General features: G+C 39.5%; 1 protein-coding gene across 2 annotated transcripts in view; it reads right to left on the bottom strand.

The window, feature by feature from the left end:
- SNTG1 (syntrophin gamma 1) overlaps positions 1-17,834 on the bottom strand; it is a 3,232,656-nt gene that overhangs the window by 2,835,494 nt on the left and 379,328 nt on the right. For both annotated transcript variants that reach the window (XM_069218895.1, XM_069218893.1), the window contains exon 2: positions 16,132-16,158. The gene's annotated coding sequence lies outside the window, so the exon portion shown is untranslated. The remainder of the gene's footprint in view (positions 1-16,131; positions 16,159-17,834) is intronic.

Genomic DNA, 17,834 nt, shown 5'->3' with positions numbered 1-17,834 from the left:
AGATACAGCGCATACATGGTGTTGTTAGTGGTGCTGGGTGCAGCAGCACTTTCCTTAAATTACGCCCTTAGAATTTTGAACGAGTGTGTACGTCTTCTGTCAGTGACCTGGTAGATGAAATTGTATCATAATTTAAAAGCTGTTCTGAAGAGGGGTCCCCAAAATACCTTTGGCCTGGGACCCCCACGTCCTTAAAATGTCCCTGATGATAGTGGAAGCGCAAGGACGTAGTGAAAGTTAGTAAATAGAGAAACAAATTATATTCATGTTTTGCAGTGGGAATCACTTTTTCCCAAAACGGTATCATAATAATGTACATTTTAGAAATACTGAAAGCCTTTGCTCATTATTCGCTGTTCTTCTTTGTAATCGTGCGCACTCAATAAGAGACTGTTACAAACAATACAGTAGATTTTCACTTTATAGAAATTGTTGATATGAATTTATACCTCCTAATGTGTTCAACACAGAGAAATTCTGTATTCCTCTAGCATAAGAACATTTTTAGTGATGGCAGCGCTTTTATTACGAGCTCCCTCAGTTAGATTTGAACTGCTACCATTAAACTAATTTCGCAAGTACCCCGGGCTACATCATAATATTACATATTATTACTGTTCCATATGCATTTTGCAACTGTATAAATATAAACTACTAAAGGCAGGGTTATTGGATCCCAACAGTTCATATGCTGTTAAGGCTAAATTTCAGATCCTATGTTATATCCATTTCTAGTTAGTCAGAGTTTAGGCACAAAAACAATTTTGAAAACACTCGACCTGGCATGGAAATTAATGAACTATTTAAGCACTCTTTGGTGAACAACTGATGTTGCCCGCGGGTAATACGTTCAAATGACAGCAGAGACAATTGAGTCTTACATCATTCTGAGGTTGATTTAAGTACCTTTAGGTTAGGTAATCCTAACATTATTTACAGTGATCAGAAACTATAAATCGTGAACTACATGAAACAATATCTTGTATAAGTGCTACTTAAAGACTTTGAGAATCCCAAACAATATTCATCTTACAGTCAAAACATTTTTTTACCCCTATGTCTAAATGATCAGCTGGAAAATATTAGCTGCAATCGTTGTTGGCCTTTAATCGTTACAGATCTTTAATTGGGATTTATAGTTGAAGTTAATTTGATTTGCTGCCTGCCAAATACTACGATATAGAGAACAGTTCTGCTATCATCTTATGATCAAGGGAAACTGCCTTGCAGGGCTATACCCCTAGCATGATCCTTGAGACCCCTGACAGTGTCTTTGAGACCCTTGGCCCCAGAGGCTGGCAAAGGCAATGCAGAGAAGAGAACAGACGTTTAATGGTACTGTAATGTGCCCCATTTACTTTCTGCAGCTCCGGCTGCAAACTAAAGCAGTGGTTCCCAACCTTTTGACTTCTGTGGACCCCCACTTTACCATTACTGGAGCCTGGGGACCCCTACTGAATCTTTATAGGACTCTGGGGACCCCCTACCGAGTCATTACTGAAAGGCGAGGGTCTAATCTGTTGATGTTATTTAGTTTTCTAAGCAGTCTCGGACCCCCTGATGAGGCTTTGCGGACCCCCAGGGGTCCCCGGACCACAGATGGGGAACCACTGAACTAAAGCATTTAACTCCTAGCTCAGTAAAGCACATACTATACAGGTGTTTGTGTCATGTGATGGATAAACAGAAATTACGCGATGTCACTTTCACTGCCCGTGGCATTTTGGTGCACATGAGCAGCCTGTACACCTGTCCACGAGGCTAAACAGGTTGTCAGTGAGGATTTGCCTTTGCTCTCCTTTTGCAACTTGGCCTGAGCATCAAAAGCAAGCCTCAAATAAAGTGAATGCTTAACTAGCCAATGTCACAACACAACGCCCTAAGAAATTGAAGAATTTATACTGTGCACAGTAGTATCCAGTAAACAGTTACAGTTTAGTAAAGCAAACAAATTAAGTAAACTGAACACAAAGTGGAAAACGTTTGACTAAAAAGAAAAAATACTGTAGTGTATGGGCAACTGAAAAAGTCAGCATTTGGAATGAACAGAAAATCAGAAAGTAATGAAGAAAATTCCAAGCAATAATCCGTGTTGTAAATAATAGCTCCACAGATTAGTATAGGCAATTAAGGTAAATTGTAAAATTAATAAAAATTAATTTGGCCATTTGTGGAGGAAACTCAAGGCTGGGTATTCTGAGGCCTGATATACAGGATGTGCATGGGTTATAACATATAAGGTGGATGTCTATATGAGGAGAAAGAAACCCGGATAGATAAGTGAGATAAGGATCTCAAGAATACCCTTTGGTGAAGAGACAGTCACTACAGCCTCATCTGTTGATGTATGGTTAACTATGGAGAAAACTGCATACCTTGTTCCTTACATTGTGAAGTATAGCAAGACATGAGGAAGTCTTTGGCAGGACGAAATGTGTTGGCTGGTCCGATACTCTAGTTTTAATAAAAAAGCAGTTACAATAAAAAAAGAAAATAAATTAAGTTTGGAGTGTGCATGTGGTAGGACTCTTACCATGGGGGTAAGACTGCTGAGTTTAGGGCAGCAGCACCACTGAATGTGGCAGTGGTGTAACAAAACTGGAGTGGGCCCCCTTGCAAAGAATATTGAGGGGTCCTCCTCCGGACTCACTGAGGCTAAGTGTTGTGTTAAGGTGGCTCCCGCAGCTCAGGCCCCCCTTTGCACCACGGGGCTGTGGGGCCTCTGTTACGCCACTGGCATATGGGTGACTATGTCAGCCCCATACCAACTGGAAGCTGTGGGCCTAACCTTGTCGGCTAGCTAGCAGCACCTCACCCAAACCTAGAAAGCATAGGTGATTCGTTGCAACCTAAAAACATGGCACTCTGACTCTTCAGAAAAGCCATGGTGGCCCAGTTGCACAAAGTGTCACAAAGTGTCACACGTGCAAAGGCAGAAAAAAAAATGCAGGATAAGTTTCAATGCATTTATTGAAGAAACTGCATTCCATGATTAAAAAACATGAGCTGCGATTATTAGGAGGATGAAACATAATACAGTGATGATTGTGACCATTAGAGTAAACCAAACAAACAGCACCACATCCTGACATGATCATGAGTCTAAGCATTCCTACCTACACCCTAGCATCTAACATGAAAGCATAACGGTGTTAGCCATTCTGCCCATCACAGTGTAATGGAAAGAGCCCCGATCCCATACCTGAAACTAAGGCAAGTGACTGCCTGTTTTTCTGCTGCAGTCCTCCAGATTGGCTGGAAAGACAAAGCTGAGATCAACAAACATGTTGATGAAGTGGCGCACAGCATAAAATGGCTGGCTGGAACTTCCCCTCTACCCTTCTTCGACCTGTGTGGTGTTTAAAAAACAAAATGTATCGTGTTCTGAGAACAGGTCCGACATGATAATATCTCTATGGTTAGAAGGTTGACTTCCTAACTCTTGGATCGGCAATACCCAGTGAACTATTGTGTATAAATATGACAGCCTTGAGCAGGGCACAGAATGAAATGCATGCAAGGTACAAATAAAGGTAGAACACAAACATGCATGTTTTCTAAAAGGCAGCTGCTAATATATAAAACAAGAAGCTAAAAGTGAGCTGTGCTACAATGTAATAAAATGAATAAACAAAAAAAAACATAGGCCTGCTTCATAAAGGCATAGGCTATGGGCCTAAATGCTAAAACACAGGTGCGCAATTTTAGTGCTAAAAGGAACCCATGAGAGTTGGATCCCTAATGACCGTGTTGTTGATATTTTGATGGAACTCTTTTTCCAAGAAACTCATATATTATTTGACAAAAAACATTTATAAAGTCACATGAATAATGATTTAGAACTGTTTACTGATAGAGATATTTTATTTGGATTTAATTGTAATTCTTCTAAATGTACATGTCTACAATATGATATATATGTTATATTGAATGCCCCCTCTAAAACGTTTTGTCTTGATTAGATGATTTGATGTTAGGCAGGTTAACCAGATAGAGGAAGAGCACCTCTTGCCTTGATTCGCTCTAATCGCAGAGTATGTGCAATATTTCAAGGCCATAAGTTGCCTTTGTATATAAAACATATGACAAATGATCTGATATGATGATGGTGGACCCTCTTGGTTAACCCTAGTCTCATGGTGTACCTTTGTCCCGATGCTTTAGAATTGGAGTCTCTTAATTTGGGGGAATGCAGGTGCTCTATAACCCTTTACATGATGGTCCTGATGCTTGGTGGATCACAGTTCCTTGCAATGGGTGCCCTGGGCTTCCTGGAGTATTTCACCTCTCTCTGGGGCATTGGCAGGCTGACGATCGCCATCCTAGTGATCTGCCTACCATCTTGGCTGTTTCTGCCGGAGGCCACCACTAGACCACAGCTCCTACATGATGGAGATACAGGGTGGGGCCATAACCTAAGGCAAGCTACTTAATACACACCACAAGATGCTAACTTGCTATTTTATTTTTGTTGAGCAGCTGGCAGTTCGCATTCCATTACCAGTATTCTTATTATTGTTAACCTTGATTGGCTCTCCCAGGTTGGAGCTGATTCGATGGTCCCATCTTACATAGAATTGCCTGCGGGTGGCAGTTACTTCTCTTCTAGGAGTGGCAGAATGAGGACAAGTTGATTTACACAACCGAGTAGTTTTACTATGATGGCATAGAATATCAGGGGCATGCATACTCCACACAAGTGATGTAAAGTCCACTCCTTACTTAAACACAGAGGAGTATATACAGTACTGCTCCACAGCCTCACACAAAGCATGCTGATGGCATCTGACTCTAGAAACCTTTGGTGTATGGTTGGTTTACAGCATTAATCTTTCCACTTATGCCAGAGCAGCCCAATTTGAGGCAGGTTGGTTATAACCGTCCCAGAGGGCTGTTTTCTGCTTGTTTAGAGCAATCTCAATGGCAACATAGTAGAAATAGGCAACATATATGCTCCTAAAATGGAACAGCAATCAGAACACTCAGCGAAACGGGCATATGTTCCATGGCTCCTGAAAGAGGGACTTCTATTGCACTCTAGATGCTGATTTCAGTTGCCAATGACCAGCTGTTAACACTTTAGCAATGCCTGACACTCCACAATGCCAAGATGTTAACACTTTGGCTTCAACAGTGGTCCTTAATGGATGCCAGGCGTCTCAGTAAGCCTGGCATTTGGCTTGACTCGTTTTATTTCCCCACACATGACTTGTACATTATTTGTTGTTATTTTTTTGGTTCAGAAATAAAAGACCATGAATAACCATGTACAATTGAAACAATAGATACCATCTTACTTGTACAATCATAAAACAGAACATATCAAGATTTGTTTTGAATGTCATTTAAACTCTCCACATTCATAGCATAGAATAAAAACACCCAGCGAAAACTTAAAATAAATATGTATAACCAAAATCTACAATGTACTTTGGAAAAACATCCATGCCTTATTAAAGATATTACAGGTGGCAAACCACTTTGCATAAATGTTCTCTTTTTTATAAACCATGACCAGTTTATCCTTCCACTAGATAAACAATAGCGGTTCAGCTAATTACCAATTTATTGTAATAACTGATCTTGTGATCAAATAACAATGAAACACGCTATCCTTGCCCCCATTGATGGAATCTTCAAATGCATTAAGCCCCCCATTCATGCTTTTAGAGTATCCTATTGTATTGAGTGAACAACTGAATACAGCTTCTAGAACCTCTTCAAAAAGAACTGAAAGACTTTACAAGTCTACATCATATGTAGTCATTTCTTGGGCATTTAAATGTAATACATGGATTTCATTTGTATAGGAACAATGGAGTATAGTAAACCGGCCATTATTTGATTAAGTGCAAATTGATACCAAATTACTTGGTGTACTATTGTCTGTGGCACAAAATCTCAAGGTAGTGGATTACCATCGACAACCTAATCACCCCCTTTGGCCAACTCTATTGCCTCCCAATGCTATAACTCCCTATTTGTTATACCCCGGAGTATAGAATGTACTGGCGATTTAGCATGTATACTGGGTATGGACAAAAATAGATATACAGGATATGATATGGCACCAATTTGGGAATAAAAACTGGCTGTTATTTGCCTCATGGATAACTGAACTTTTCTATTATTTGATTGAAAAAACATTATCATACAATGTGCTTCCTAATGATTTATACAGCCATGGAATATGGGTGCAAAACTGGGTGTTATAGTAATATTGCAAGTTGACCAAACCAGCCCTTCTCCTTCTTGTTGTGTAGTTGAAGTTTTTCTAAATTAATTTTAGGGGGTTTGGTTTGAGTGGGGTGTGCAATGGTTTGGGAGGAAGAGTGGGTAGAGGGTTAAGGGAGAAAAAGCAAAACAAGGCTTATAATTAAAACAATACAAGAGCTAGGATCAGTTCATAAATCAGGTCTACTACTTAGCATTCTAGATGCACCCAATTAAGCTAGCATCATTAGGTGTGAATGGGATCAACAATGTGCAAAACAAAATATCAATATTGACCTCAGCATCCAACCTGAATATATCACTTCTTTTACTACATGAAACTCATTTAAAAAGCTCTAATATTACAAATGGGCAGTTCTTGTCCCCCTTTAAATTGATTGCTTTATCATCTGCTTCAGCCGCCCATCAAGTATGTCTCTATATTAGCTTGAAATAGGTTTATTGCCTCCATTAACATAACATTACAGGACAAAGGAGTTAGATGGGTAGCAGCAGTTATGAAATAAAATCACAAGATTTGACACAAGTTTAATACTATGGTCCAATCAAAAATAACCTAGACCCCTTCCACCACTTAAGAAATGCTTTCTTTCGTTTTCTCATCCAGTTATTAATGGTGGGGACTTTAACATCATCCAATCAACCTCACTAGATGCTTACAAACAGTGAAAAAAGCAAGTCACTCAAGCACTTCAATGTTTAAAGCATGACTGAGGCTTAGTTTATTTAAGAAGATAATAAAACCCAACAGCACAAACATACTCCTTTTTTCCAATAAAACGTTTCAATCAGCCTCAATAATAGATTTTTTTCTAACATCCCAGTTTGGGATTAGTGGACTTTGAAACTTTCTGCGCGATTGCTTTTCTGACCATATGGCTCTTACTTTGGATATACTTTGGATATAAATGTGTGTCCTTTTAGTAAAGAAATCCCTAAATGGAAGCTAGATTAATCTTTTTTAATCAATGAAGAATTATGCAAAAACATCAAGGATAAGATAGTAGGCTTTTATGACGTCAGCACTGGCTCCGCACCTATAGAACTTGTGTTGAAACTGTGTAAGACCATGTTGAGAGGGGAAGTAATTTCCCTACAAGTCCTGAAAAAGGAAAAGAAAAAAAAAGGTTTTCTAACCAAGCAGGATGTACTCTTTCAGGCCAAAACCTATTTGAACAAGTTGATCAACCAAGAAAATTATTGTCAGTGGTTGAAGGGGAAGCAAGAACTAAGTCCCATATTTATACTTTTTGACACAAACCAGCGTCGGCGCTGGTTTGCGTAAAAAATGTTACCACCGCCTAACGCCATTCCTACGCACCATGCGGGCACCTTATTTAAGGAATGACGTTAGCCGGCCTGGTCAGAGTAAAAAAAAATGACTCAAACCAGGCAGCACCGGCGTAGGGGAAAATGGGGGTTGTGCGTCAAGAAATAGTGCAAGTCAGGTTTGAGGCAAAAATCATGCCTCAGACCAGACTTGCGCCATTTTTTGACGCACAACTCCCATTGAAATGACTCCTGTCTTAGCAAAGACAGGAGTCATGCCCCCTTGCCCAATAGCCATGCCCAGGGGACTTCTGTCCCCTGGGCATGGTCATTGGGCACAGTGGTATGTAGGGGGGCCCAAATTAGGCCTCCCATGGCACTTTAAACATTTTTTAAAAAAATACTTACCTCAACTTATCTGTACTTACCTGGGATGGGTCCCCCCATCCATGGGTGTCCTCCAGGGATGTGCAAGGATGGCAGGGGGTGTCACTGGGGGCAGGGAAGGGCACCTCTGGACCCCTTCCATGGTCAGAGACCATGGAAGTGAGCCCACAGGACCCTTAACGCCTGCCCTGACCCAGGCGTTAAAAAACGACGCACATCAGGCTGTGCGCCGTTTTTCAAGGCCCGCCCCCTCCTGTACGTCAAAATGACGCTGGAGTATAAATAAGGCGCACAGGCCTTAAAGTCATTTTTTGGGCGGGAACGCCTACCTTGCATGTCATTAACGCAAGGCAGTTTCCTGCATCCAAAAAATTATGCACATGGAGCAATTTTGACGTCTGCGGGCTCGGGCGTCAAAGTTTAAATATGGTGCACGGTTTGTGCCGAATGTGCGTCAAAATTTGTGACGCACATTCGGCGCAAACAGAGTATATATATGCCCCTAAATATCTTCTTGTTAGAAAAAGAGCTCGTCAATATGAGAAAAATGGGACAACAAACTGTATGAGGAGATGGCGTACCATTGACAAATTGTTGGTTTGACGTATGAAAACTAGAGCCATAGATGCTCAGATTACTACGAATCAGGGTCACCAAAATCAAAGCAGAGAAAGCAGATCCATTTTGTGCATCCATCTTTGAACATCCAGACAAGTGGTTATTGCCAAGGCTACCATCTGGAGAAGCTGCAGTTTTAATTAGCCAGGTAATGTAGGAAGAGCTAAGGAAGGCCATTAAAAACCTATTGAGAGGTGAGGAGGTAGGTGAGGACAGCTATACATCTGAGTAGAACCAGGTTTTTATTGAGGAGCTAAAAGCCCTAATGAGAGAGTTAATTAACTATATTCTATTATGAGGTTAAACTTCTGCCATCTCTTTGAAAGGGTATATTATTTTTTCATTAGAAAAGGGAAGGCCCCAGATAATTAAAATCCCTTTAGTCAAATAATGCTACTTAACACTGGTTATAAAATCTTGGCAAAAATAAATACTTGATATCTTCCAGCCATAAAAACTCTAAGTTATACACAGAGATCGAAATAGCTTTACACAAGGTCATTAACTCTAAGTTAATACTCTGTTTTGGTAGAGGCAAAAGGTAAAATAGAAAGGTTTTGCTGTGTTGTTCTCCTCCTGGTCCAGCAATTCTCCCAAAAAGTATCTGGAAATTAGTTTTTCAGAGGAGCTGGAAGTTCTGCATAGATACAATTTTCACCCACTAGTATCACAACTTTGCATACTTTTGAATGGCTGGGACTATCTACCTGTTTTGATAATCGACAGATCTGAAATAACTACAATCACTATTCTTTTCTTAGTTCATTTTAAATTTATGGGTCTCCCACATGTGGTCCCAGAAGACTTTTTTCAGGCAAGTGAAGGTCTTATGAGCTCTTTTCTTTGGACCATTTCCTGTCCATTCAATTAGATAGTTGCCTACTCTGCCCCTCACTGCCCATGGATATCCTTCTCTGACTATTCTGGATAAGAAATATTAAAACATAACCCCTTCGTACTACACCTTGCCTGGTACAGGGCCCTTTCTCCCATACCATTAGGGTTGTTGTAGACCTCCTCCTTAGAGGTTGGGCCATTTCACAACACTTTTGTTGACAAGATAAGTGAGGTTTTTGATAATAATTATACAATCTTTCATTGTTGTCACCATGAGTTTTACAAGAAGGAGCCCGGGGGGTCTAGTGTTGCAGGATATAATTTCCTCAATGATCTGGCCCTTCCTATATATACCACAAAGCATGAGGGAGGAGATAGATGACTTACTCTTTTAACTTTTAAATAATGCAGGATGAATGCTAGTTATTCTTTGTTAGGTTTGCAATGTTTCTTTGAGTATGGTGGATCAATTGTCTAATGACTTTGGGCCTCATTACAGGTTTGGCGGGTGGCCTCTCATTAGGTCAGAAGACCACCAGTTTGGTCTTCCACCTGCTGGCCCTATTATGAGTTTCCTGCTGGGCCAGCGGGCAGAAACAGAGTTTCCACCCTGCTGGCCCAGCAGGGTACTACCAACAACATCGACACTGGCTTGTAATCGAGCTGGCGGCAAAGTTGCGGTGCGTTGGGTGCGACAGCCCCTGTCACGCTTTCCACTGGCTGTAACTCAGGGAGTGAAAAGCACCCCAGCTCCACCAGCCTTTGCATATGTTGTAAGCAGTGGTGAAATTTAGCAATGCGACCTTATAAAAAATACTGATATACTCTGTCACATGTACATACTCAAGGCAGCATCTACTTAGAAGACGGCTGCTGGTCCTTGGGTTCTCTGCTTACATATAGTGACACATCTCTCGACTCCGCATGTGAGTAGGCATCCATGTCGCCTGGACCGCATGCACATTTTCGCAGCGATGGATACATGATGTTTGAAACATGATGGTGTATATCTTTTTGTACCCATAACATGTGAAGCCTCAGAAACATTAAAATCTATGCAAATCATGTGCATATTTATGCGAATTAGAGACTTGACTTGCAACTACATATTTGTGAATGGGTTATGCTTGTTTATGTAAGGCAGTATGTAAGGCATAAAGTTTGATTCTTATTACACAAATGTCACTTTTAGAGTGTGCAAATGTATACTTTTTCATATAAATCAAACTGTTCACAGATACGTGTTAGAATGCCTGTTCCTTTTATTTTAAATTCATACTGAGCAAGTCTCCTTTACAACTATTATTTTACTGGCAAAGGAGAGGCCCTTTTCTTCTTCTTAATTTTCAGTTTCCACAAAACAATAAATCTTAAGCCAAAACATTGAAATGCTAGTGTTAGGAATATGAAAATATACAGTTGATATATTTAACTTGATCTCTTGATTCTCACTTTTACCAGTAGTATTTCAGACGGTAGACCTCAACCTGCTGTGAGCATACAAGCTTACAAATACATCTCTATTTTCATGTTTTCCTTGACCTCGCAGGGTCACATCATTTCCTGCATCCATGGCATGATTCAAAAGATGCTGTAAACAAAACTTTCTTCTTCAGGAAAGTCACATTCAATTTAAGCAGAATACAAGTCAGAAGCAATCTTTGTACCACTTAACAGTGGCATCTGCTGGGTATCTATTTACGGATTAATGAGCTTCACAGTGACTGAATTATAGGAATATTAAGGACTTTAAATCCTATAGGGCGGATATCACATCATGCCAAATGACTATATTATCTCTGCCTGCCCCCACTCTCTTGTGATTAGGGTGCGCCATACAGCAGTGGACCACAAAGAAAGGCTTCACCCATTGACCAGTGGAGGAGCACAATGCATCAAGTCACTTCAAATGAGTCTGAGCTTCATGTTAGTTTTATAGCAGTTCTCCTTTCCTCCTATTTTTGCATATTTATTTATGACCACATTTACAGTTATATTACAGAAAATAGTTTATATGGACACACACATAAACACACACCTAGACGTTTTCAACTAGTTTATTCAACCCATGTACTTTCTAAACATTCGCGTAAAACATTCCATAAAAAATCATAGTTTAGTATATGTTCAATCATCAGCATGGACATATACAACTAACAACATAAAGACAAATGACATAAGCATCTACACCTGGGTCTGAAACTGTTCTATCCTCTACCCACAATGGAGCTCTTCAGATATTTAGCTATTAGAGACCAAATACTATCTGTAACGGACCCTTCAGAGCCCACTGGCAAACGGTTAGTCCTGCAGAAACCCTGAAAGTTGTGCACAGCGAGGCTTTGCTACACAAAACCAGGTATTCCATTTATCTTCAGGAAACACCAATTCGCTGAGAAAACATAGGTAAAGTGAAGCGGTTTGACCTCACAAATTTATGTCAATAGTAAGGAATACCTGACATCCCAGCATCATTATATAACAACAGATATCTAAAGACATCTTAATATATCCATAGTAATTGACAATCTTAATGACAACTTCAAATGAGAGGTGATGTATGTTATTTGTGATGTAATTTGGTACATTGTGAGGAAGCATCTGAGAATTCCATTTGTGTGTGATATATTGTTTGTTTGGATGCTGTGCACTTTATTGATTGCAAAGCTAATCATAAATGTGTAATTTCTGTTTTTTTGTGTTAATTTGCAACCATAGCTGTTATTTATCTGTGATTTCATAAGTGAATTTTAAAGGTAGTTTTTAAACACACATGACCATGAAGCCTGAGCCAGAACACAGCCAAAATATTGGGAACATAGAAGAAAAATAAATGGCATTAAAGACCGATTTGCTGGAGACTCTGGAAATATCAGTAAAATATACCAAGACTAACCGTCTTTTACAACTGCCACAATCTGCAAAATTACAGAGTACAAATGACAGGGAAAGAACAACCCCTTTTTATAAAGGCCAAAGAAAATACTATTGAATTAGTCATTGCATTGTATTGTGACAATTGTATAGTGCCTACTAACCCTTTGTGAGTTGCTGAAGCACTTGCCTACATAAGCAGCACACTACACCATGTAGGGCGTGTGGTTGGAAGGATGTTGTCTTTGGTTTGATCTGATGTGGAAAATGTTTCCATGTCATGCGTAGTGACCATTGAGGTGCAATTATCGTGTGTGGTATGCAGTGTATAGCAGGGTGTTGGATGAGGAATTATGAGAGACAGATGCACAGTTTTATGGTTTGTAGTGTGCTGATATCTTGAACAGCTCTGCAGATCCCTTAATGGTATTTCATATGACAACATCTGTTTAATTGTTTAGTGCACTGGGTTATGAAATCTGAGATTTTGTGTATAGTCCTGAGCTGGCATAGTTGGAGGGAGAGAGAAGTGAAAAGATCTGTTGAGATGGGCCTTTTTACAGTTATTTCATATTTGATTGTCTTTGTCTTTGAGTTGTGATTTACAGAGATGTTTGGGGCTAACCAATTTTAAAATGACTTTGGTGTCATCTGCATAGTTGTAATAGGTGAGGTTGCATGATTTGATCAGACTTAGCAAGAGGACTGGCCCTATGCCTTGACCTTGTCTGATACCAGACTGTTGGTCTGACAGTAAGCTATAATGTTTGTTAAAAGTTAGAGTTTAGTAAACACTGCTCTCTCAAATTGTCCTGTAGTTTGATGGGTCAGGTGGGTTGAGGATTTTCTTTTTGAGGAGAGGTATGATATATTAGGCTTTGAGGTGGTAATGAACCTAACTCCATGTTATTTTTTGTGTAGGCATTTGGCTGCCTTCCCCTCACAAACTGAGCAAAGGATATCTTTGAAGATTTTTGACGGAGCTGTGTCTGAAGGCGAACCTGATGGTCTGGCTGTAATGAGAATACCAAGGATGTTTTTTGTGAAAGGGTGATGATGGCATGCATTGATGCGTTGATAGGTATGTTATATGTTTCTGAGTGTTGGCTGCATTCTCCTTCAGATTATTTTCAATCTTTATAAGTTTTAAGAAGAATTCATTGGCGACTTTGTCACAGAAGTCTTGTGATCATGATGTTTCTATGTTTCGGCAGTAAGTATTGTTGGATTTTGTTACAATGTTATGGAGTTCTTTAGAAGGACAGCCTACCTCAGTTATGTATATGGAGTCATGGTGTCTTTTTGTGGTTCTGTTACAGTGCCATTGCTTTCTGCTTTTGTCTTTTTCATCTCCTCATCTTGTCCATTTCCTTTGCAGTAAAGGTGGGTGATGAGTTATGGATATCAAGTTTTTTCCATTGCATCTACTAGGTTTTGTTGCTGTTGTTGTTTCTTGCTGTCTTGGAAGTGTTGCTATTGGTAGGTGTCTAGATCCCAAAGGTGATCATGTGGTCTCTCCAGCTAACCAGGAAGTTGTCTTTTACTAAGGCTCATCCTACATGTGCAAATATGACTTTTAACATGTGTCCTGATTAGTAACCTGGGCCAGAAATTATTTGCTGTAGGATGAATGCTTCAAAGTTGATTCTGATATCTTTAGTCGTGATAAGATTCTTTATGTCCAACCATATGTCTAGGTCTCTTAGAATGTATACGTTTGAGTGGTCCAGATGAGTATTTGATACTGTATCAAGTAGGACATCTTTAAAGTTGTCATTGCTGCCTGGCATTCCATATAATAAGAAGACGAAATAAATAATAGTTGGAGTGGATTGACATCTTATCATCAAGGATTCACAGCCATCCATGGTGAGGTTTTTAATGATTGTTATTTATAGTGTTTTTTATGGCTGACATCCACATCTCCTACAGGTTTGACAATACAATTTTTTTAAATGATTTTAAAATGAGGAGAAATAGCTTTGTTACATGCGGGCACAGAGTCTTTGTTGAGCCATGTTTCTATAATGAAGGTGGGGTCTGGTGTTGTTACTGAGAGTACGTCTAAGAAGTTAAAACAAATATTGTTCAAAGACCTTGCATTGAAAAAAGTAGGTATTTTAGTTGTTGTGTTTTTTTCTTCCTGTCTTGTAGTAAGGGTATAGGTGGAGGGGCACAGGGTTTTTGGATCTGCCTGGTTTTGGGGTGTGTTGTGCCTTTGGCCTTTGGTGGAGGTGACAAGAGGAAGTATGGTAATAGAAATGAGGATGTTGAGATATGCTGTTGTGTCTGGTGACTTGTGTAGAAGGTGGGGCGTTGTGGTGAAAACTTATGTTGGAGTTTTCCAAATGAGGTAACATACCTAAGGCGTACTTTTAGTTCAGCCTCACGGAGCATGTAATCACCTCATTCGCGGGGAAACAGACTACTTTCCAGTCTTTCTAATAGACTCTAAAGGTATGGGCAAGTAACCCTGGCATCTTTTATCAACATCACTTTCCAGGTATTAATCGATTTTCCTCATTGCCAAAGTATATAATGAGTGTTTATCTGTTCAGTGACTTCTTTCAAATTCAATACGTACTCCATATGGCTTCTCAAGAGATGCCAGTTTTTCTCTACTTCTGTTCAAATCAAACTTCACTATGCATTAGAGTAAAATAATAATTCTCTATTTCCATCTGAAGAAATTCTTTTGGCTATATACTCTTAAAGCATGGGGTTAAGCCTCTTTCTTCCTCTGCGCAGTAATCTAATAAATTTCTTTAGTAACAATAAATACACTTTTAGGGTCAAAAATGCAGATGGGACTGCATGAGAATACCCATACAAGGTTTGGCATTGTGAGTGTTCCAAACAATCTCAACTGTCCTTTCCTTGGCCTTGTTCTGGGGCTACTGAATTTTGCACACTTTTGACCTTATTTCAGTTAAGTAAACATTCATGCCATTGGTTAGTTTTTATTTACCCATTTATTTATGTGATTTCCATAATACTACTTACAACATGGTTGCTATTGCAAAGCATTGAGAGGGGGTAGTTCAGGAGTATAAGAAAGTAAACTTTCAGACAGTCAGAAAATATGGCAAAAAGGCATCTGAGACACTGAAAGTATAGAGAGAGAAATTGGAATTCACACTTTGAGAAACCTTGAAAAATGGAAACACTTGGTAGGGGTTTGCATGGTAGGAGATCGTAATCCCATTAGATTAAGAAGTGGAGGTCATAAGCTTAGAAAGATTCTCCGAGGCCATGTGTTTTCACTGCACAGGAACTTTGGGAAGTTACCCTCACGTTTCAAATGGACGCAGATGACATTTGTCATCATACATGACATGTTTTGCACATTCAGTTTTGCACGCCAAAGTGAAACTCACATCTGTAAAAGATTTTCAAAATTAAGTCCTGATCACTAAAATATTGTCTGTTTACTTATATTTTAGTACACCAATCTTTAAATGAACATCTTTGTCTCATACATAGCTGACTAGCGGAAGGTAAATTTGCTTGTCATCCTTAGCAGTTAACACTTTCAGTGGTTGGAGGTGGGCTAAAGCTAGTCTTGAATAACTGCCTGCGTGCTCATCATTGCCTTCAATCATTCAAACATTTCCTGGGGCACTTTATGCGTTTTTGCCTGGGAATGGGGGCTATTTGCAGAAATCAATGATTACACACCATTTACGCATATTTTTAAGTCATGGGAGTACTTGTCCCAAATACATTTCAATATGTTTTCACCGGCAGAATGGAGAACATGTAATTTTTAATTGGCTTAAAAAAAGAAAATAGATTAAAACCCTTGGGGAATTAAATATTTTAAAAACATGCATAGTGATTAGATGACTGATTTGTTTAAAAGCCAAAACAGTGTGATCGATCACAATCAATGAAAGTTCAACAGTTACTTACAGGGGTTGTGGTTCTCTTCTCTCCAAGCTGTCAAAAAAGTGTAAAAGACAAATAATTATTATGCAGCAGTCACCCACAAAAATATAATTTCTTTCCTAAAGAAGAGCAGGAATGCAAAATATAGTCAACAAACAAACAGAATTTCCCTTGCAAACTGTTAGAAATTTGCACTTTCTGCAGGGTCACCTCCAAATTTTGCTACTGATGGTGAATCCATTTTTGTTGAGCATTAGACTCTGTGCACTTTACCCCTGCTAACCAGTGCATAAGTATTTTTGCTCTTCCTTTTAAACTAATTGGTAAAGTGTGTGTATTCCTAATTGGCATGATCAATTTACTTATAACTCCCTAGTATGTGGTACTACAACTACCCTGAGCCTGTAAATTAAATGCTGCTACTTCTACTCACTATGCCACCCACTAAAGTAGCACGGACAAGCATATCTTCCGGCATGCCCCTGAAGCTAGTTTGTGCAGTTTTTAACTATCATTTCAGACCTAATCTTTTCTGTTTACTACCTATACCCCTAACGTAGGCCCTAAATGTCCATAAGCACAGAGTGCTGGTATGTACAAAAGAATGACATGTTTATTTATGGCCAGATTTAAAACATAAATGTTTGGCATGACCGTTCACCGTAATTTTCAAAACGCAGGGATGTGCTGTATTTTCTAGAATACAGGGCACCCCTGTGTTTCCCCCTGTGCTGGTGCTAAATTTGCTGCAGTGCGCCACTGCAGCCACCCTTGCACTTTAGTGAAAGGATATCTGTGTTGAGAGGGAGATTGTTTTTGTTTAATAAGGAACACCTTCCTGCACAAAAACAATCTTAAATGGCAGTTTGCTCTTTCTATGTGTTCTGCAAAATTCAGCACACACCCATAGAAAGAGCAAAAAACGAGGAGAAATTGATACATTTCTCCTCGTTATGCCACGCTAACCCCACCCCTGGGGTGACAATAGATTATGGCTGTGCCTCAGGTTTATGAAAGGCACCATCAAAATGCAATGGGTGGTGCTGTGGAATGCCCACAGCAACACCCATTGCACGCCCTTTCCACATAAAGTGCTGCATGTGAGGGCACCGTATTTACAAGGCGATGTTAAGCCACAAAAAGTGGCTTAACGCCACCTTGTAAATACGGCGCAGGCATAGCGCCACCGGCACGAATGGCGCTAAGGGCACTTAAATATGCCCCTTTATGTTTTACATGTCCTTGCAGTGGGAACCCCCCAAAGTCATTTTTCATTTTGACAAAGCTGGTTCTCCCATAGGCTCACGCTTGTTAAAATTATTAACTTAAATAAATGCCAAATTCAGTTTGGGGCTAGAAAAATGGTTCAAGGACTCATTCAGATGCTGATTTAAAGTCCAACTTAATGGTCAAGTCATTTTTATATTACTATTTTGAAAATGACACTTTTGGAAAGTTGTAATTTCCCTGCCTAAAATAAAAAAAAACGTTTTGTTGCCAGTTTCCATGTCTTTACAGTGTTTAAAATGCTTTGTCTTTGTCTGTATTTCAGTTCAGAAACCTCTGTGACTAATTTCAAGTTTTGACTGTCTAAATTTTAACCTCTGTGTTTAACAGGCCTCATCAGAAGATGTATAGTTCTTACCACACATGACGAGTTAAATCTTAACATATCTTTCCTATATTGCTCACCAGAGCTTTTTTCTTGCGTTGCTCGAAAACCTGTC

This window comes from Pleurodeles waltl, chromosome 2_2 (assembly GCF_031143425.1).
Source record: "Pleurodeles waltl isolate 20211129_DDA chromosome 2_2, aPleWal1.hap1.20221129, whole genome shotgun sequence".
Classification (NCBI taxonomy): Eukaryota; Metazoa; Chordata; class Amphibia; order Caudata; family Salamandridae; genus Pleurodeles; species Pleurodeles waltl.
Note: the sequence above shows the minus strand (reverse complement) of the source record. Positions and strands in the feature narration are given on the sequence as shown.